Source organism: Chiloscyllium plagiosum, unplaced genomic scaffold, assembly GCF_037043375.1.
Source record: "Chiloscyllium plagiosum isolate Xiang-an unplaced genomic scaffold, Cpla_swu_hap1 HiC_scaffold_31, whole genome shotgun sequence".
In the NCBI taxonomy this organism is placed as follows: Eukaryota; Metazoa; Chordata; class Chondrichthyes; order Orectolobiformes; family Hemiscylliidae; genus Chiloscyllium; species Chiloscyllium plagiosum.
In genome coordinates this window covers 76,649,214-76,670,226 of record NW_028270169.1, presented here as the reverse complement: position 1 = coordinate 76,670,226, position 21,013 = coordinate 76,649,214, and the positions used below count along the sequence as shown (strand labels likewise).

Sequence of the window (21,013 nt, the reverse complement as noted above, 5' to 3'; positions counted from 1 at the left end):
GAGTCGGAGAGGGATCATGGAACCCTTTTCACGTGGCTTTGCATCTGCTGTTATGCAGGAGCACAATTGGAAGTGCAAGAAAATGGAGAAGCGCGGCTGGCTGGTAGTGTGGCCGAGCGGTCTAAGGCGCTGGATTTAGGCTACTGTCTCGACAGCGGCGTGGGTTCGAATCCCACCGCTGCCATTTCTGCTGACCATTTTCAACGACGCAGCTTGTTTCAATGCTGTTTCGACTCCTGCTGCATTTCTGTTGAAAACCGAAGAAAAATGGGTTTGCTTCCCGGGCAATTAACTGTGGTGTGGGAAAGTTCCAGCTTTTCCGGTGTCTGTGCTGTCATGATCGTGTTCGCCTCCCGCGTGGAAAATCGCAAACAGCTCTGCTGTCCCAGACAAGTTGAGCGTTTACTGGAACCGAATGGCGACTGTTATTTCATTGCTGTTGTGAAACAAAGTCCTGCGGTGGCACGACACGTCGTTATTTTGTTTTCTGGCCAATGGGAAAATCGTTCCAATGAATTGCGATGTCACATGTTTTTGAATTTCTCCCATTTCCTTTATTTCCGTCCTGGCGACATCGGAAGGGAAAGGTAGTGTAATCGAGACTGTGATTGGTGAAATCCACTTTTTTATGGCCCATTCTTATTGTGTTCTTTCTTTCTCTCTTTTCAGCATTGTCTGGGAAGTGGTGGTGCACTCAGGCTGCAGTATGTTTGAAAGAGTAGTTTGGAATTGCCCTGTTGTTTGTTGTGAGATTACTTTATGACTCATGCCCCCGGCCTGTCTCACATTTAGCATTCATGCATCCCTGTGTCTGAAAATGCATTTGGTTTGCCAGTTTTGTTTGTGTTCCGTGTTAAATGCTTTGTGTTTTGCGATTCGCTCAATACATTACGAATTAACAGGGTTTCTGAGGTAACTTCCAGCTGCAAAAATCCTCAACTGAGAATCTGGGAAAATTTCCCGGAGTATGGTCAGTCGGAGCAAAAGTAAGGAAGTCGTTCGTTTCTGCAGTGTTTCACAATACCACCTTTCCAGTGAACAGTCTAACAGACTAAATGATTGTGCCACAGACTGCGACGGCAAACTCCGCTAAAAAGTAATCCTTTACAGCCGGTGTAAGCAACACAATGTTATTGGCGCACACCGCGTGGAAACAGATACTTCGGTGTATCTCGTCCATGCTCACCACATAGCCAAAATTAAACAAGTCCCATGAAACAACGAGCTATTGGAAACAGAAAGGTGAAAGGAAAAAGGGCTTCAACTTTCAGTGCTGGATGCCACTGAGCCTTAGCAGCGGCAACTGCGCCTTGTTTCTGTAGTGTAGTGGTCATCACGTTCGCCTTACGCGCGAAAGGTCCCCAGTTCGAAACTGGGCAGAAACTGCTTTGTTCTTCAACTGCCGCATTTTACATGGACAAGAACGGAGTTTCCTTGCTTGCTTTCCCATCTGCAAACCTGCCTTCGAATTTGCTTGAACAAATCTGCTCTCGTAGTGAAATGTAATGTAATGCAATTCCATTTAATTACTGTGCAAAGCATTGTAAAGTTTTTCCCCAACCTGGTTCTGATCATATGCCATTCTGTTTGAGAGTGTAGTTTCCACTTTCTGATCCTTCCACGAAAAGCAGTACCGCATTTGCATTCCTTGCGCAGGCGGCCCGGTTCAAAGACAGGGAAGAAACTGATGCGCTGGTGTCACAGCGCACCACGAATTCCTGAACTTGTCTGTCTGTCAAATGTAGCCCAAAGTCGTCTCTGAAAGTCCTCATTTGGAAGCTGTCTGTCGTTATTCAACGTGCGAGAATTGGCACCAGAGGTCCTGAATCATGTTTGGAGCAAGTCGCACATTAGTGGCTCATTCAACCAGCAACAGCAATGAAAGAAATTACACTCTCAGAGGAACCGCTGGACCTGTGATTTCATAGCGTCGCTAGTATTAATGTGCGCCCCGAGATCTAAGTCATGTTGGAACTGAAACGGAGGAATCGACAGAGAGGCTACAGAATGACATCGCATCCATTTGGTTTTCATTAAATCACTGACGAGCAGGAAAATGTACACAGGGAGGGCGAGTGGGGAAGTGAGGCAGTTGCAGCTCTGGTGAAATTCCTTCTTTGTGATTCACTCAGCAGCCAGATACGTGAAGGTGACTCAGGCGTGAGAGCTCTTCACATCGAGAACAAAAAGCACTCAAGGGCAGTTAGCACCTCTTCCGGAGAAGGGGGTGGGGTGAGCTAATTACCTTTTGCCTTCTGTTACTATGTTCAGAAACTGCCTTTTAGATTGATGTGAACAGAAACTGCATTTCTAATAAGCACCGTGGAATTTAGCAAAATTTATTGAGTCGCTTCTCGTCGACACAGTTGGTATCCATGTGGCTCATATCCAGGTGTGAACATCTCTGCAGCGAATTGCACGGTTAAGGTAAAAAGGCAAGGAAAGTGGCATCTCGAACTGGCTCCGAGGTCAGAGCATCCTCACAATGTGATCTGTCGTTCTCGGATTGTAATGCTACCTCCGGTTTTAGGGTGAAGAACATTCTTTGGGACTCTTATTCTGCAAAACAGTGACTGAAACGATGCTGCGCGGTATGATGTGGAACACGGCCTGCTCAGCTTTGTGCATTTTCCCTGTAGTCCGGTGTGTTTCATGTTCCGTGTAAACGTGAAAGTTGTCCTGTTTCGATCAAAGGGTGAAATCATTTAACAAAGCAAGAATCGAAATTGCAGTAATGTCAAGCAGCTCATGGTAATTTGACCAAATCATAACCGATCGTATGTTCTCACGCACTCACAGATACATTTGTAGTTGAAAAGATTCTGAGAAGATAGACTCAGCTTACCATTGATAGTTGTCTGGATTGATGGGCTATCATTATCTGCTGCGAAATTGATATTGTAGACGGGCACATCCCAGCAGCTGTGAGAGTCGGAGAGGGATCATGGAACCCTTTTCACGTGGCTTTGCATCTGCTGTTATGCAGGAGCACAATTGGAAGTGCAAGAAAATGGGGAAGCGCGGCTGGCTGGTAGTGTGGCCGAGCGGTCTAAGGCGCTGGATTTAGGCTCCTGTCTCGACAGAGGCGTGGGTTCGAATCCCACCGCTGCCATTTCTGCTGACCGTTTTCAACGACGCAGCTTGTTTCAATGCTGTTTCGACTCCTGCTGCATTTCTGTTGAAAACCGAAGCAAAATGGGCTTGCTTCCCGGGCAATTAACTGTGGTGTGGGAAAGTTCCGGCTTTTCCGGTGTCTGTGCTGTCATGATCGTGTTCGCCTCCCGCGTGGAAAATCGCAAACAGCTCTGCTGTCCCAGACAAGTTGAGCGTTTACTGGAACCGAATGGCGACTGTTATTTCATTGCTGTTGTGAAACAAAGTCCTGCGGTGGCACGACACGTCGTTATTTTGTTTTCTGGCCAATGGGAAAATCGTTCCAATGAATTGCGATGTCACATGTTTTTGAATTTCTCCCATTTCCTTTATTTCCGTCCTGGCGACATCGGAAGGGAAAGGTAATGTAATCGAGACTGTGATTGGTGAAATCCACTTTTTTATGGCCCATTCTTATTGTGTTCTTTCTTTCTCTCTTTTCAGCATTGTCTGGGAAGTGGTGGTGCACTCAGGCTGCAGTATGTTTGAAAGAGTAGTTTGGAATTGCCCTGTTGTTTGTTGTGAGATTACTTTATGACTCATGCCCCCGGCCTGTCTCACATTTAGCATTCATGCATCCCTGTGTCTGAAAATGCATTTGGTTTGCCAGTTTTGTTTGTGTTCCGTGTTAAATGCTTTGTGTTTTGCGATTCGCTCAATACATTACGAATTAACAGGGTTTCTGAGGTAACTTCCAGCTGCAAAAATCCTCAACTGAGAATCTGGGAAAATTTCCCGGAGTATGGTCAGTCGGAGCAAAAGTAAGGAAGTCGTTCGTTTCTGCAGTGTTTCACAATACCACCTTTCCAGTGAGCAGTCGAACAGACTAAATGATTGTGCCACAGACTGCGACGGCAAACTCCGCTAAAAAGTAATCCTTTACAGCCGGTGTAAGCAAGACAATGTTATTGGCGCACACCGCGTGGAAACAGATACTTCGGTGTATCTCGTCCATGCTCACCACATAGCCAAAATTAAACAAGTCCCATGAAACAACGAGCTATTGGAAACAGAAAGGTGAAAGGAAAAAGGGCTTCAACTTTCAGTGCTGGATGCCACTGAGCCTTAGCAGCGGCGACTGCGCCTTGTTTCTGTAGTGTAGTGGTCATCACGTTCGCCTTACGCGCGAAAGGTCCCCAGTTCGAAAGTGGGCAGAAACTGCTTTGTTCTTCAACTGCCGCATTTTACATGGACAAGAACGGAGTTTCCTTGCTTGCTTTCCCATCTGCAAACCTGCCTTCGAATTTGCTTGAACAAATCTGCTCTCGTAGTGAAATGTAATGTAATGCAATTCCATTTAATTACTGTGCAAAGCATTGTAAAGTTTTTCTCCAACCTGGTTCTGATCATATGCCATTCTGTTTGAGAGTGTAGTTTCCACTTTCTGATCCTTCCACGAAAAGCAGTACCGCATTTGCATTCCTTGCGCAGGCGGCCCGGTTCAAAGACAGGGAAGAAACTGATGCGCTGGTGTCACAGCGCACCACGAATTCCTGAACTTGTCTGTCTGTCAAATGTAGCCCAAAGTCGTCTCTGAAAGCCCTCATTTGGAAGCTGTCTGTCGTTATTCAACGTGCGAGAATTGGCACCAGAGGTCCTGAATCATGTTTGGAGCAAGTCGCACGTTAGTGGCTCATTCAACCAGCAACAGCAATGAAAGAAATTACACTCTCAGAGGAACCGCTGGACCTGTGATTTCATAGCGTCGCTAGTATTAATGTGCGCCCCGAGATCTAAGTCATGTTGGAACTGAAACGGAGGAATCGACAGAGAGGCTACAGAATGACATCGCATCCATTTGGTTTTCTTTAAATCACTGACGAGCAGGAAAATGTACACAGGGAGGGCGAGTGGGGAAGTGAGGCAGTTGCAGCTCTGGTGAAATTCCTTCTTTGTGATTCACTCAGCAGCCAGATACGTGAAGGTGACTCAGGCGTGAGAGCTCTTCACATCGAGAACAAAAAGCACTCAAGGGCAGTTAACACCTCTTCCGGAGAAGGGGGTGGGGTGAGCTAATTACCTTTTGCCTTCTGTTACTATGTTCAGAAACTGCCTTTTAGATTGATGTGAACAGAAACTGCATTTCTAATAAGCACCGTGGAATTTAGCAAAATTTATTGAGTCGCTTCTCGTCGACACAGTTGGTATCCATGTGGCTCATATCCAGGTGTGAACATCTCTGCAGCGAATTGCACGGTTAAGGCAAAAAGGCAAGGAAAGTGGCATCTCGAACTGGCTCCGAGGTCAGAGCATCCTCACAATGTGATCTGTCGTTCTCGGATTGTAATGCTACCTCCGGTTTTAGGGTGAAGAACATTCTTTGGGACTCTTATTCTGCAAAACAGTGACTGAAACGATACTGCGCGGTATGATGTGGAACACGGCCTGCTCAGCTTTGTGCATTTTCCCTGTAGTCCGGTGTGTTTCATGTTCCGTGTAAACGTGAAAGTTGTCCTGTTTCGATCAAAGGGTGAAATCATTTAACAAAGCAAGAATCGAAATTGCAGTAATGTCAAGCAGCTCATGGTAATTTGACCAAATCATAACCGATCGTATGTTCTCACGCACTCACAGATACATTTGTAGTTGAAAAGATTCTGAGAAGATAGACTCAGCTTACCATTGATAGTTGTCTGGATTGATGGGCTATCATTATCTGCTGCGAAATTGATATTGTAGACGGGCACATCCCAGCAGCTGTGCGAGTCGGAGAGGGATCATGGAACCCTTTTCACGTGGCTTTGCATCTGCTGTTATGCAGGAGCACAATTGGAAGTGCAAGAAAATGGGGAGCCGCGGCTGGCTGGTAGTGTGGCCGAGCGGTCTAAGGCGCTGGATTTAGGCTCCTGTCTCGACAGAGGCGTGGGTTCGAATCCCACCGCTGCCATTTCTGCTGACCGTTTTCAACGACGCAGCTTGTTTCAATGCTGTTTCGACTCCTGCTGCATTTCTGTTGAAAACCGAAGAAAAATGAGTTTGCTTCCCGGGCAATTAACTGTGGTGTGGGAAAGTTCCGGCTTTTCCGGTGTCTGTGCTGTCATGATCGTGTTCGCCTCCCGCGTGGAAAATCGCAAACAGCTCTGCTGTCCCAGACAAGTTGAGCGTTTACTGGAACCGAATGGCGACTGTTATTTCATTGCTGTTGTGAAACAAAGTCCTGCGGTGGCACGACTCGTCGTTATTTTGTTTTCTGGCCAATGGGAAAATCGTTCCAATGAATTGCGATGTCACATGTTTTTGAATTTCTCCCATTTCCTTTATTTCCGTCCTGGCGACATCGGAAGGGAAAGGTAATGTAATCGAGACTGTGATTGGTGAAATTCACTTTTTTATGGCCCATTCTTATTGTGTTCTTTCTTTCTCTCTTTTCAGCATTGTCTGGGAAGTGGTGGTGCACTCAGGCTGCAGTATGTTTGAAAGAGTAGTTTGGAATTGCCCTGTTGTTTGTTGTGAGATTACTTTATGACTCATGCCCCCGGCCTGTCTCACATTTAGCATTCATGCATCCCTGTGTCTGAAAATGCATTTGGTTTGCCAGTTTTGTTTGTGTTCCGTGTTAAATGCTTTGTGTTTTGCGATTCGCTCAATACATTACGAATTAACAGGGTTTCTGAGGTAACTTCCAGCTGCAAAAATCCTCAACTGAGAATCTGGGAAAATTTCCCGGAGTATGGTCAGTCGGAGCAAAAGTAAGGAAGTCGTTCGTTTCTGCAGTGTTTCACAATACCACCTTTCCAGTGAGCAGTCGAACAGACTAAATGATTGTGCCACAGACTGCGACGGCAAACTCCGCTAAAAAGTAATCCTTTACAGCCGGTGTAAGCAAGACAATGTTATTGGCGCACACCGCGTGGAAACAGATACTTCGGTGTATCTCGTCCATGCTCACCACATAGCCAAAATTAAACAAGTCCCATGAAACAACGAGCTATTGGAAACAGAAAGGTGAAAGGAAAAAGGGCTTCAACTTTCAGTGCTGGATGCCACTGAGCCTTAGCAGCGGCGACTGCGCCTTGTTTCTGTAGTGTAGTGGTCATCACGTTCGCCTTACGCGCGAAAGGTCCCCAGTTCGAAAGTGGGCAGAAACTGCTTTGTTCTTCAACTGCCGCATTTTACATGGACAAGAACGGAGTTTCCTTGCTTGCTTTCCCATCTGCAAACCTGCCTTCGAATTTGCTTGAACAAATCTGCTCTCGTAGTGAAATGTAATGTAATGCAATTCCATTTAATTACTGTGCAAAGCATTGTAAAGTTTTTCTCCAACCTGGTTCTGATCATATGCCATTCTGTTTGAGAGTGTAGTTTCCACTTTCTGATCCTTCCACGAAAAGCAGTACCGCATTTGCATTCCTTGCGCAGGCGGCCCGGTTCAAAGACAGGGAAGAAACTGATGCGCTGGTGTCACAGCGCACCACGAATTCCTGAACTTGTCTGTCTGTCAAATGTAGCCCAAAGTCGTCTCTGAAAGCCCTCATTTGGAAGCTGTCTGTCGTTATTCAACGTGCGAGAATTGGCACCAGAGGTCCTGAATCATGTTTGGAGCAAGTCGCACGTTAGTGGCTCATTCAACCAGCAACAGCAATGAAAGAAATTACACTCTCAGAGGAACCGCTGGACCTGTGATTTCATAGCGTCGCTAGTATTAAGGTGCGCCCCGAGATCTAAGTCATGTTGGAACTGAAACGGAGGAATCGACAGAGAGGCTACAGAATGACATCGCATCCATTTGGTTTTCTTTAAATCACTGACGAGCAGGAAAATGTACACAGGGAGGGCGAGTGGGGAAGTGAGGCAGTTGCAGCTCTGGTGAAATTCCTTCTTTGTGATTCACTCAGCAGCCAGATACGTGAAGGTGACTCAGGCGTGAGAGCTCTTCACATCGAGAACAAAAAGCACTCAAGGGCAGTTAGCACCTCTTCCGGAGAAGGGGGTGGGGTGAGCTAATTACCTTTTGCCTTCTGTTACTATGTTCAGAAACTGCCTTTTAGATTGATGTGAACAGAAACTGCATTTCTAATAAGCACCGTGGAATTTAGCAAAATTTATTGAGTCGCTTCTCGTCGACACAGTTGGTATCCATGTGGCTCATATCCAGGTGTGAACATCTCTGCAGCGAATTGCACGGTTAAGGCAAAAAGGCAAGGAAAGTGGCATCTCGAACTGGCTCCGAGGTCAGAGCATCCTCACAATGTGATCTGTCGTTCTCGGATTGTAATGCTACCTCCGGTTTTAGGGTGAAGAACATTCTTTGGGACTCTTATTCTGCAAAACAGTGACTGAAACGATGCTGCGCGGTATGATGTGGAACACGGCCTGCTCAGCTTTGTGCATTTTCCCTGTAGTCCGGTGTGTTTCATGTTCCGTGTAAACGTGAAAGTTGTCCTGTTTCGATCAAAGGGTGAAATCATTTAACAAAGCAAGAATCGAAATTGCAGTAATGTCAAGCAGCTCATGGTAATTTGACCAAATCATAACCGATCGTATGTTCTCACGCACTCACAGATACATTTGTAGTTGAAAAGATTCTGAGAAGATAGACTCAGCTTACCATTGATAGTTGTCTGGATTGATGGGCTATCATTATCTGCTGCGAAATTGATATTGTAGACGGGCACATCCCAGCAGCTGTGCGAGTCGGAGAGGGATCATGGAACCCTTTTCACGTGGCTTTGCATCTGCTGTTATGCAGGAGCACAATTGGAAGTGCAAGAAAATGGGGAAGCGCGGCTGGCTGGTAGTGTGGCCGAGCGGTCTAAGGCGCTGGATTTAGGCTCCTGTCTCGACAGAGGCGTGGGTTCGAATCCCACCGCTGCCATTTCTGCTGACCGTTTTCAACGACGCAGCTTGTTTCAATGCTGTTTCGACTCCTGCTGCATTTCTGTTGAAAACCCAAGAAAAATGGGTTTGCTTCCCGGGCAATTAACTGTGGTGTGGGAAAGTTCCGGCTTTTCCGGTGTCTGTGCTGTCATGATCGTGTTCGCCTCCCGCGTGGAAAATCGCAAACAGCTCTGCTGTCCCAGACAAGTTGAGCGTTTACTGGAACCGAATGGCGACTGTTATTTCATTGCTGTTGTGAAACAAAGTCCTGCGGTGGCACGACTCGTCGTTATTTTGTTTTCTGGCCAATGGGAAAATCGTTCCAATGAATTGCGATGTCACATGTTTTTGAATTTCTCCCATTTCCTTTATTTCCGTCCTGGCGACATCGGAAGGGAAAGGTAATGTAATCGAGACTGTGATTGGTGAAATTCACTTTTTTATGGCCCATTCTTATTGTGTTCTTTCTTTCTCTCTTTTCAGCATTGTCTGGGAAGTGGTGGTGCACTCAGGCTGCAGTATGTTTGAAAGAGTAGTTTGGAATTGCCCTGTTGTTTGTTGTGAGATTACTTTATGACTCATGCCCCCGGCCTGTCTCACATTTAGCATTCATGCATCCCTGTGTCTAAAAATGCATTTGGTTTGCCAGTTTTGTTTGTGTTCCGTGTTAAATGCTTTGTGTTTTGCGATTCGCTCAATACATTACGAATTAACAGGGTTTCTGAGGTAACTTCCAGCTGCAAAAATCCTCAACTGAGAATCTGGGAAAATTTCCCGGAGTATGGTCAGTCGGAGCAAAAGTAAGGAAGTCGTTCGTTTCTGCAGTGTTTCACAATACCACCTTTCCAGTGAGCAGTCGAACAGACTAAATGATTGTGCCACACACTGCGACGGCAAACTCCGCTAAAAAGTAATCCTTTACAGCCGGTGTAAGCAACACAATGTTATTGGCGCACACCGCGTGGAAACAGATACTTCGGTGTATCTCGTCCATGCTCACCACATAGCCAAAATTAAACAAGTCCCATGAAACAACGAGCTATTGGAAACAGAAAGGTGAAAGGAAAAAGGGCTTCAACTTTCAGTGCTGGATGCCACTGAGCCTTAGCAGCGGCGACTGCGCCTTGTTTCTGTAGTGTAGTGGTCATCACGTTCGCCTTACGCGCGAACGGTCCCCAGTTCGAAACTGGGCCGAAACTGCTTTGTTCTTCAACTGCCGCATTTTACATGGACAAGAACGGAGTTTCCTTGCTTGCTTTCCCATCTGCAAACCTGCCTTCGAATTTGCTTGAACAAATCTGCTCTCGTAGTGAAATGTAATGTAATGCAATTCCATTTAATTACTGTGCAAAGCATTGTAAAGTTTTTCTACAACCTGGTTCTGATCATATGCCATTCTGTTTGAGAGTGTAGTTTCCACTTTCTGATCCTTCCACGAAAAGCAGTACCGCATTTGCATTCCTTGCGCAGGCGGCCCGGTTCAAAGACAGGGAAGAAACTGATGCGCTGGTGTCACAGCGCACCACGAATTCCTGAACTTGTCTGTCTGTCAAATGTAGCCCAAAGTCGTCTCTGAAAGCCCTCATTTGGAAGCTGTCTGTCGTTATTCAACGTGCGAGAATTGGCACCAGAGGTCCTGAATCATGTTTGGAGCAAGTCGCACGTTAGTGGCTCATTCAACCAGCAACAGCAATGAAAGAAATTACACTCTCAGAGGAACCGCTGGACCTGTGATTTCATAGCGTCGTTAGTATTAAGGTGCGCCCCGAGATCTAAGTCATGTTGGAACTGAAACGGAGGAATCGACAGAGAGGCTACAGAATGACATCGCATCCATTTGGTTTTCTTTAAATCACTGACGAGCAGGAAAATGTACACAGGGAGGGCGAGTGGGGAAGTGAGGCAGTTGCAGCTCTGGTGAAATTCCTTCTTTGTGATTCACTCAGCAGCCAGATACGTGAAGGTGACTCAGGCGTGAGAGCTCTTCACATCGAGAACAAAAAGCACTCAAGGGCAGTTAGCACCTCTTCCGGAGAAGGGGGTGGGGTGAGCTAATTACCTTTTGCCTTCTGTTACTATGTTCAGAAACTGCCTTTTAGATTGATGTGAACAGAAACTGCATTTCTAATAAGCACCGTGGAATTTAGCAAAATTTATTGAGTCGCTTCTCGTCGACACAGTTGGTATCCATGTGGCTCATATCCAGGTGTGAACATCTCTGCAGCGAATTGCACGGTTAAGGCAAAAAGGCAAGGAAAGTGGCATCTCGAACTGGCTCCGAGGTCAGAGCATCCTCACAATGTGATCTGTCGTTCTCGGATTGTAATGCTACCTCCGGTTTTAGGGTGAAGAACATTCTTTGGGACTCTTATTCTGCAAAACAGTGACTGAAACGATGCTGCGCGGTATGATGTGGAACACGGCCTGCTCAGCTTTGTGCATTTTCCCTGTAGTCCGGTGTGTTTCATGTTCCGTGTAAACGTGAAAGTTGTCCTGTTTCGATCAAAGGGTGAAATCATTTAACAAAGCAAGAATCGAAATTGCAGTAATGTCAAGCAGCTCATGGTAATTTGACCAAATCATAACCGATCGTATGTTCTCACGCACTCACAGATACATTTGTAGTTGAAAAGATTCTGAGAAGATAGACTCAGCTTACCATTGATAGTTGTCTGGATTGATGGGCTATCATTATCTGCTGCGAAATTGATATTGGAGACGGGCACATCCCAGCAGCTGTGCGAGTCGGAGAGGGATCATGGAACCCTATTCACGTGGCTTTGCATCTGCTGTTATGCAGGAGCACAATTGGAAGTGCAAGAAAATGGGGAAGCGCGGCTGGCTGGTAGTGTGGCCGAGCGGTCTAAGGCGCTGGATTTAGGCTCCTGTCTCGACAGAGGCGTGGGTTCGAAACCCACCGCTGCCATTTCTGCTGACCGTTTTCAACGACGCAGCTTGTTTCAATGCTGTTTCGACTCCTGCTGCATTTCTGTTGAAAACCGAAGAAAAATGGGTTTGCTTCCCGGGCAATTAACTGTGGTGTGGGAAAGTTCCGGCTTTTCCGGTGTCTGTGCTGTCATGATCGTGTTCGCCTCCCGCGTGGAAAATCGCAAACAGCTCTGCTGTCCCAGACAAGTTGAGCGTTTACTGGAACCGAATGGCGACTGTTATTTCATTGCTGTTGTGAAACAAAGTCCTGCGGTGGCACGACTCGTCGTTATTTTGTTTTCTGGCCAATGGGAAAATCGTTCCAATGAATTGCGATGTCACATGTTTTTGAATTTCTCCCATTTCCTTTATTTCCGTCCTGGCGACATCGGAAGGGAAAGGTAATGTAATCGAGACTGTGATTGGTGAAATTCACTTTTTTATGGCCCATTCTTATTGTGTTCTTTCTTTCTCTCTTTTCAGCATTGTCTGGGAAGTGGTGGTGCACTCAGGCTGCAGTATGTTTGAAAGAGTAGTTTGGAATTGCCCTGTTGTTTGTTGTGAGATTACTTTATGACTCATGCACCCGGCCTGTCTCACATTTAGCATTCATGCATCCCTGTGTCTGAAAATGCATTTGGTTTGCCAGTTTTGTTTGTGTTCCGTGTTAAATGCTTTGTGTTTTGCGATTCGCTCAATACATTACGAATTAACAGGGTTTCTGAGGTAACTTCCAGCTGCAAAAATCCTCAACTGAGAATCTGGGAAAATTTCCCGGAGTATGGTCAGTCGGAGCAAAAGTAAGGAAGTCGTTCGTTTCTGCAGTGTTTCACAATACCACCTTTCCAGTGAGCAGTCGAACAGACTAAATGATTGTGCCACACACTGCGACGGCAAACTCCGCTAAAAAGTAATCCTTTACAGCCGGTGTAAGCAACACAATGTTATTGGCGCACACCGCGTGGAAACAGATACTTCGGTGTATCTCGTCCATGCTCACCACATAGCCAAAATTAAACAAGTCCCATGAAACAACGAGCTATTGGAAACAGAAAGGTGAAAGGAAAAAGGGCTTCAACTTTCAGTGCTGGAGGCCAGTGAGCCTTAGCAGCGGCGACTGCGCCTTGTTTCTGTAGTGTAGTGGTCATCATGTTCGCCTTACGCGCGAAAGGTCCCCAGTTCGAAACTGGGCCGAAACTGCTTTGTTCTTCAACTGCCGCATTTTACATTGTCAAGAACGGAGTTTCCTTGCTTGCTTTCTCATCTGCAAACCTGCCTTCGAATTTGCTTGAACAAATCTGCTCTCGTAGTGAAATGTAATGTAATGCAATTCCATTTAATTACTGTGCAAAGCATTGTAAAGTTTTTCCCCAACCTGGTTCTGATCATATGCCATTCTGTTTGAGAGTGTAGTTTCCACTTTCTGATCCTTCCACGAAAAGCAGTACCGCATTTGCATTCCTTGCGCAGGCGGCCCGGTTCAAAGACAGGGAAGAAACTGATGCGCTGGTGTCACAGCGCACCACGAATTCCTGAACTTGTCTGTCTGTCAAATGTAGCCCAAAGTCGTCTCTGAAAGCCCTCATTTGGAAGCTGTCTGTCGTTATTCAACGTGCGAGAATTGGCACCAGAGGTCCTGAATCATGTTTGGAGCAAGTCGCACGTTAGTGGCTCATTCAACCAGCAACAGCAATGAAAGAAATTACACTCTCAGAGGAACCGCTGGACCTGTGATTTCATAGCGTCGTTAGTATTAAGGTGCGCCCCGAGATCTAAGTCATGTTGGAACTGAAACGGAGGAATCGACAGAGAGGCTACAGAATGACATCGCATCCATTTGGTTTTCTTTAAATCACTGACGAGCAGGAAAATGTACACAGGGAGGGCGAGTGGGGAAGTGAGGCAGTTGCAGCTCTGGTGAAATTCCTTCTTTGTGATTCACTCAGCAGCCAGATACGTGAAGGTGACTCAGGCGTGAGAGCTCTTCACATCGAGAACAAAAAGCACTCAAGGGCAGTTAGCACCTCTTCCGGAGAAGGGGGTGGGGTGAGCTAATTACCTTTTGCCTTCTGTTACTATGTTCAGAAACTGCCTTTTAGATTGATGTGAACAGAAACTGCATTTCTAATAAGCACCGTGGAATTTAGCAAAATTTATTGAGTCGCTTCTCGTCGACACAGTTGGTATCCATGTGGCTCATATCCAGGTGTGAACATCTCTGCAGCGAATTGCACGGTTAAGGCAAAAAGGCAAGGAAAGTGGCATCTCGAACTGGCTCCGAGGTCAGAGCATCCTCACAATGTGATCTGTCGTTCTCGGATTGTAATGCTACCTCCGGTTTTAGGGTGAAGAACATTCTTTGGGACTCTTATTCTGCAAAACAGTGACTGAAACGATGCTGCGCGGTATGATGTGGAACACGGCCTGCTCAGCTTTGTGCATTTTCCCTGTAGTCCGGTGTGTTTCATGTTCCGTGTAAACGTGAAAGTTGTCCTGTTTCGATCAAAGGGTGAAATCATTTAACAAAGCAAGAATCGAAATTGCAGTAATGTCAAGCAGCTCATGGTAATTTGACCAAATCATAACCGATCGTATGTTCTCACGCACTCACAGATACATTTGTAGTTGAAAAGATTCTGAGAAGATAGACTCAGCTTACCATTGATAGTTGTCTGGATTGATGGGCTATCATTATCTGCTGCGAAATTGATATTGTAGACGGGCACATCCCAGCAGCTGTGCGAGTCGGAGAGGGATCATGGAACCCTATTCACGTGGCTTTGCATCTGCTGTTATGCAGGAGCACAATTGGAAGTGCAAGAAAATGGAGAAGCGCGGCTGGCTGGTAGTGTGGCCGAGCGGTCTAAGGCGCTGGATTTAGGCTCCTGTCTCGACAGCGGCGTGGGTTCGAATCCCACCGCTGCCATTTCAGCTGACCATTTTCAACGACGCAGCTTGTTTCAATGCTGTTTCGACTCCTGCTGCATTTCTGTTGAAAACCGAAGAAAAATGGGTTTGCTTCCCGGGCAATTAACTGTGGTGTGGGAAAGTTCCAGCTTTTCCGGTGTCTGTGCTGTCATGATCGTGTTCGCCTCCCGCGTGGAAAATCGCAAACAGCTCTGCTGTCCCAGACAAGTTGAGCGTTTACTGGAACCGAATGGCGACTGTTATTTCATTGCTGTTGTGAAACAAAGTCCTGCGGTGGCACGACACGTCGTTATTTTGTTTTCTGGCCAATGGGAAAATCGTTCCAATGAATTGCGATGTCACATGTTTTTGAATTTCTCCCATTTCCTTTATTTCCGTCCTGGCGACATCGGAAGGGAAAGGTCATGTAATCGAGACTGTGATTGGTGAAATCCACTTTTTTATGGCCCATTCTTATTGTGTTCTTTCTTTCTCTCTTTTCAGCATTGTCTGGGAAGTGGTGGTGCACTCAGGCTGCAGTATGTTTGAAAGAGTAGTTTGGAATTGCCCTGTTGTTTGTTGTGAGATTACTTTATGACTCATGCACCCGGCCTGTCTCACATTTAGCATTCATGCATCCCTGTGTCTGAAAATGCATTTGGTTTGCCAGTTTTGTTTGTGTTCCGTGTTAAATGCTTTGTGTTTTGCGATTCGCTCAATACATTACGAATTAACAGGGTTTCTGAGGTAACTTCCAGCTGCAAAAATCCTCAACTGAGAATCTGGGAAAATTTCCCGGAATATGGTCAGTCGGAGCAAAAGTAAGGAAGTCGTTCGTTTCTGCAGTGTTTCACAATACCACCTTTCCAGTGAGCAGTCGAACAGACTAAATGATTGTGCCACAGACTGCGACGGCAAACTCCGCTAAAAAGTAATCCTTTACAGCCGGTGTAAGCAGCACAATGTTATTGGCGCACACCGCGTGGAAACAGATACTTCGGTGTATCTCGTCCATGCTCACCACATAGCCAAAATTAAACAAGTCCCATGAAACAACGAGCTATTGGAAACAGAAAGGTGAAAGGAAAAAGGGCTTCAACTTTCAGTGCTGGATGCTACTGAGCCTTAGCAGCGGCGACTGCGCCTTGTTTCTGTAGTGTAGTGGTCATCACGTTCGCCTTACGCGCGAAAGGTCCCCAGTTCGAAAGTGGGCAGAAACTGCTTTGTTCTTCAACTGCCGCATTTTACATGGACAAGAACGGAGTTTCCTTGCTTGCTTTCCCATCTGCAAACCTGCCTTCGAATTTGCTTGAACAAATCTGCTCTCGTAGTGAAATGTAATGTAATGCAATTCCATTTAATTACTGTGCAAAGCATTGTAAAGTTTTTCTCCAACCTGGTTCTGATCATATGCCATTCTGTTTGAGAGTGTAGTTTCCACTTTCTGATCCTTCCACGAAAAGCAGTACCGCATTTGCATTCCTTGCGCAGGCGGCCCGGTTCAAAGACAGGGAAGAAACTGATGCGCTGGTGTCACAGCGCACCACGAATTCCTGAACTTGTCTGTCTGTCAAATGTAGCCCAAAGTCGTCTCTGAAAGCCCTCATTTGGAAGCTGTCTGTCGTTATTCAACGTGCGAGAATTGGCACCAGAGGTCCTGAATCATGTTTGGAGCAAGTCGCACGTTAGTGGCTCATTCAACCAGCAACAGCAATGAAAGAAATTACACTCTCAGAGGAACCGCTGGACCTGTGATTTCATAGCGTCGCTAGTATTAAGGTGCGCCCCGAGATCTAAGTCATGTTGGAACTGAAACGGAGGAATCGACAGAGAGGCTACAGAATGACATCGCATCCATTTGGTTTTCTTTAAATCACTGACGAGCAGGAAAATGTACACAGGGAGGGCGAGTGGGGAAGTGAGGCAGTTGCAGCTCTGGTGAAATTCCTTCTTTGTGATTCACTCAGCAGCCAGATACGTGAAGGTGACTCAGGCGTGAGAGCTCTTCACATCGAGAACAAAAAGCACTCAAGGGCAGTTAGCACCTCTTCCGGAGAAGGGGGTGGGGTGAGCTAATTACCTTTTGCCTTCTGTTACTATGTTCAGAAACTGCCTTTTAGATTGATGTGAACAGAAACTGCATTTCTAATAAGCACCGTGGAATTTAGCAAAATTTATTGAGTCGCTTCTCGTCGACACAGTTGGTATCCATGTGGCTCATATCCAGTGTGAACATCTCTGCAGCGAATTGCACGGTTAAGGCAAAAAGGCAAGGAAAGTGGCATCTCGAACTGGCTCCGAGGTCAGAGCATCCTCACAATGTGATCTGTCGTTCTCGGATTGTAATGCTACCTCCGGTTTTAGGGTGAAGAACATTCTTTGGGACTCTTATTCTGCAAAACAGTGACTGAAACGATGCTGCGCGGTATGATGTGGAACACGGCCTGCTCAGCTTTGTGCATTTTCCCTGTAGTCCGGTGTGTTTCATGTTCCGTGTAAACGTGAAAGTTGTCCTGTTTCGATCAAAGGGTGAAATCATTTAACAAAGCAAGAATCGAAATTGCAGTAATGTCAAGCAGCTCATGGTAATTTGACCAAATCATAACCGATCGTATGTTCTCACGCACTCACAGATACATTTGTAGTTGAAAAGATTCTGAGAAGATAGACTCAGCTTACCATTGATAGTTGTCTGGATTGATGGGCTATCATTATCTGCTGCGAAATTGATATTGGAGACGGGCACATCCCAGCAGCTGTGCGAGTCGGAGAGGGATCATGGAACCCTTTTCACGTGGCTTTGCATCTGCTGTTATGCAGGAGCACAATTGGAAGTGCAAGAAAATGGAGCAGCGCGGCTGGCTGGTAGTGTGGCCGAGCGGTCTAAGGCGCTGGATTTAGGCTCCTGTCTCGACAGAGGCGTGGGTTCGAATCCCACCGCTGCCGTTTCTGCTGACCGTTTTCAACGACGCAGCTTGTTTCAATGCTGTTTCGACTCCTGCTGCATTTCTGTTGAAAACCGAAGAAAAATGGGTTTGCTTCCCGGGCAATTAACTGTGGTGTGGGAAAGTTCCGGCTTTTCCGGTGTCTGTGCTGTCATGATCGTGTTCGCCTCCCGCGTGGAAAATCGCAAACAGCTCTGCTGTCCCAGACAAGTTGAGCGTTTACTGGAACCGAATGGCGACTGTTATTTCATTGCTGTTGTGAAACAAAGTCCTGCGGTGGCACGACTCGTCGTTATTTTGTTTTCTGGCCAATGGGAAAATCGTTCCAATGAATTGCGATGTCACATGTTTTTGAATTTCTCCCATTTCCTTTATTTCCGTCCTGGCGACATCGGAAGGGAAAGGTAATGTAATCGAGACTGTGATTGGTGAAATTCACTTTTTTATGGCCCATTCTTATTGTGTTCTTTCTTTCTCTCTTTTCAGCATTGTCTGGGAAGTGGTGGTGCACTCAGGCTGCAGTATGTTTGAAAGAGTAGTTTGGAATTGCCCTGTTGTTTGTTGTGAGATTACTTTATGACTCATGCCCCCGGCCTGTCTCACATTTAGCATTCATGCATCCCTGTGTCTGAAAATGCATTTGGTTTGCCAGTTTTGTTTGTGTTCCGTGTTAAATGCTTTGTGTTTTGCGATTCGCTCAATACATTACGAATTAACAGGGTTTCTGAGGTAACTTCCAGCTGCAAAAATCCTCAACTGAGAATCTGGGAAAATTTCCCGGAGTATGGTCAGTCGGAGCAAAAGTAAGGAAGTCGTTCGTTTCTGCAGTGTTTCACAATACCACCTTTCCAGTGAGCAGTCGAACAGACTAAATGATTGTGCCACAGACTGCGACGGCAAACTCCGCTAAAAAGTAATCCTTTACAGCCGGTGTCAGCAACACAATGTTATTGGCGCACACCGCGTGGAAACAGATACTTCGGTGTATCTCGTCCATGCTCACCACATAGCCAAAATTAAACAAGTCCCATGAAACAACGAGCTATTGGAAACAGAAAGGTGAAAGGAAAAAGGGCTTCAACTTTCAGTGCTGGATGCCACTGAGCCTTAGCAGCGGCGACTGCGCCTTGTTTCTGTAGTGTAGTGGTCATCACGTTCGCCTTACGCGCGAAAGGTCCCCAGTTCGAAAGTGGGCAGAAACTGCTTTGTTCTTCAACTGCCGCATTTTACATGGACAAGAACGGAGTTTCCTTGCTTGCTTTCCCATCTGCAAACCTACCTTCGAATTTGCTTCAACAAATCTGCTCTCGTAGTGAAATGTAATGTAATGCAATTCCATTTAATTACTGTGCAAAGCATTGTAAAGTTTTTCTCCAACCTGGTTCTGATCATATGCCATTCTGTTTGAGAGTGTAGTTTCCACTTTCTGATCCTTCCACGAAAAGCAGTACCGCATTTGCATTCCTTGCGCAGGCGGCCCGGTTCAAAGACAGGGAAGAAACTGATGCGCTGGTGTCACAGCGCACCACGAATTCCTGAACTTGTCTGTCTGTCAAATGTAGCCCAAAGTCGTCTCTGAAAGCCCTCATTTGGAAGATGTCTGTCGTTATTCAACGTGCGAGAATTGGCACCAGAGGTCCTGAATCATGTTTGGAGCAAGTCGCACGTTAGTGGCTCATTCAACCAGCAACAGCAATGAAAGAAATTACACTCTCAGAGGAACCGCTGGACCTGTGATTTCATAGCGTCGCTAGTATTAAGGTGCGCCCCGAGATCTAAGTCATGTTGGAACTGAAACGGAGGAATCGACAGAGAGGCTACAGAATGACATCGCATCCATTTGGTTTTCTTTAAATCACTGACGAGCAGGAAAATGTACACAGGGAGGGCGAGTGGGGAAGTGAGGCAGTTGCAGCTCTGGTGAAATTCCTTCTTTGTGATTCACTCAGCAGCCAGATACGTGAAGGTGACTCAGGCGTGAGAGCTCTTCACATCGAAAACAAAAAGCACTCAAGGGCAGTTAGCACCTCTTCCGGAGAAGGGGGTGGGGTGAGCTAATTACCTTTTGCCTTCTGTTACTATGTTCAGAAACTGCCTTTTAGATTGATGTGAACAGAAACTGCATTTCTAATAAGCACCGTGGAATTTAGCAAAATTTATTGAGTCGCTTCTCGTCGACACAGTTGGTATCCATGTGGCTCATATCCAGGTGTGAACATCTCTGCAGCGAATTGCACGGTTAAGGCAAAAAGGCAAGGAAAGTGGCATCTCGAACTGGCTCCGAGGTCAGAGCATCCTCACAATGTGATCTGTCGTTCTCGGATTGTAATGCTACCTCCGGTTTTAGGGTGAAGAACATTCTTTGGGACTCTTATTCTGCAAAACAGTGACTGAAACGATGCTGCGCGGTATGATGTGGAACACGGCCTGCTCAGCTTTGTGCATTTTCCCTGTAGTCCGGTGTGTTTCATGTTCCGTGTAAACGTGAAAGTTGTCCTGTTTCGATCAAAGGGTGAAATCATTTAACAAAGCAAGAATCGAAATTGCAGTAATGTCAAGCAGCTCATGGTAATTTGACCAAATCATAACCGATCGTATGTTCTCACGCACTCACAGATACATTTGTAGTTGAAAAGATTCTGAGAAGATAGACTCAGCTTACCATTGATAGTTGTCTGGATTGATGGGCTATCATTATCTGCTGCGAAATTGATATTGTAGACGGGCACATCCCAGCAGCTGTGCGAGTCGGAGAGGGATCATGGAACCCTTTTCACGTGGCTTTGCATCTGCTGTTATGCAGGAGCACAATTGGAAGTGCAAGAAAATGGGGAAGCGCGGCTGGCTGGTAGTGTGGCCGAGCGGTCTAAGGCGCTGGATTTAGGCTCCTGTCTCGACAGAGGCGTGGGTTCGAATCCCACCGCTGTCATTTCTGCTGACCGTTTTCAACGACGCAGCTTGTTTCAATGCTGTTTCGACTCTTGCTGCATTTCTGTTGAAAACCGAAGAAAAATGGGTTTGCTTCCCGGGCAATTAACTGTGGTGTGGGAAAGTTCCGGCTTTTCCGGTGTCTGTGCTGTCATGATCGTGTTCGCCTCCCGCGTGGAAAATCGCAAACAGCTCTGCTGTCCCAGACAAGTTGAGCGTTTACTGGAACCGAATGGCGACTGTTATTTCATTGCTGTTGTGAAACAAAGTCCTGCGGTGGCACGACTCGTCGTTATTTTGTTTTCTGGCCAATGGGAAAATCGTTCCAATGAATT

General features: G+C 46.2%; 6 non-coding genes across 6 annotated transcripts; all 6 read left to right on the top strand.

The window, feature by feature from the left end:
- The first annotated feature begins 1,312 nt into the window (after positions 1-1,312).
- trnav-uac (transfer RNA valine (anticodon UAC)) lies at positions 1,313-1,385 on the top strand. The gene has a single exon. It is a non-coding gene; the product is annotated as a tRNA-Val (tRNA).
- Positions 1,386-3,030: 1,645 nt separating this feature from the next.
- trnal-uag (transfer RNA leucine (anticodon UAG)) lies at positions 3,031-3,112 on the top strand. The gene has a single exon. It is a non-coding gene; the product is annotated as a tRNA-Leu (tRNA).
- Positions 3,113-5,958: 2,846 nt separating this feature from the next.
- Positions 5,959-6,040, top strand: trnal-uag (transfer RNA leucine (anticodon UAG)). Its single transcript has one exon. It is a non-coding gene; the product is annotated as a tRNA-Leu (tRNA).
- Positions 6,041-8,886: 2,846 nt separating this feature from the next.
- Positions 8,887-8,968, top strand: trnal-uag (transfer RNA leucine (anticodon UAG)). The gene has a single exon. It is a non-coding gene; the product is annotated as a tRNA-Leu (tRNA).
- Positions 8,969-17,669: 8,701 nt separating this feature from the next.
- On the top strand, positions 17,670-17,751 carry trnal-uag (transfer RNA leucine (anticodon UAG)). The gene has a single exon. It is a non-coding gene; the product is annotated as a tRNA-Leu (tRNA).
- A 2,846-nt stretch (positions 17,752-20,597) lies between these two features.
- trnal-uag (transfer RNA leucine (anticodon UAG)) lies at positions 20,598-20,679 on the top strand. The gene has a single exon. It is a non-coding gene; the product is annotated as a tRNA-Leu (tRNA).
- Positions 20,680-21,013: the final 334 nt, after the last annotated feature.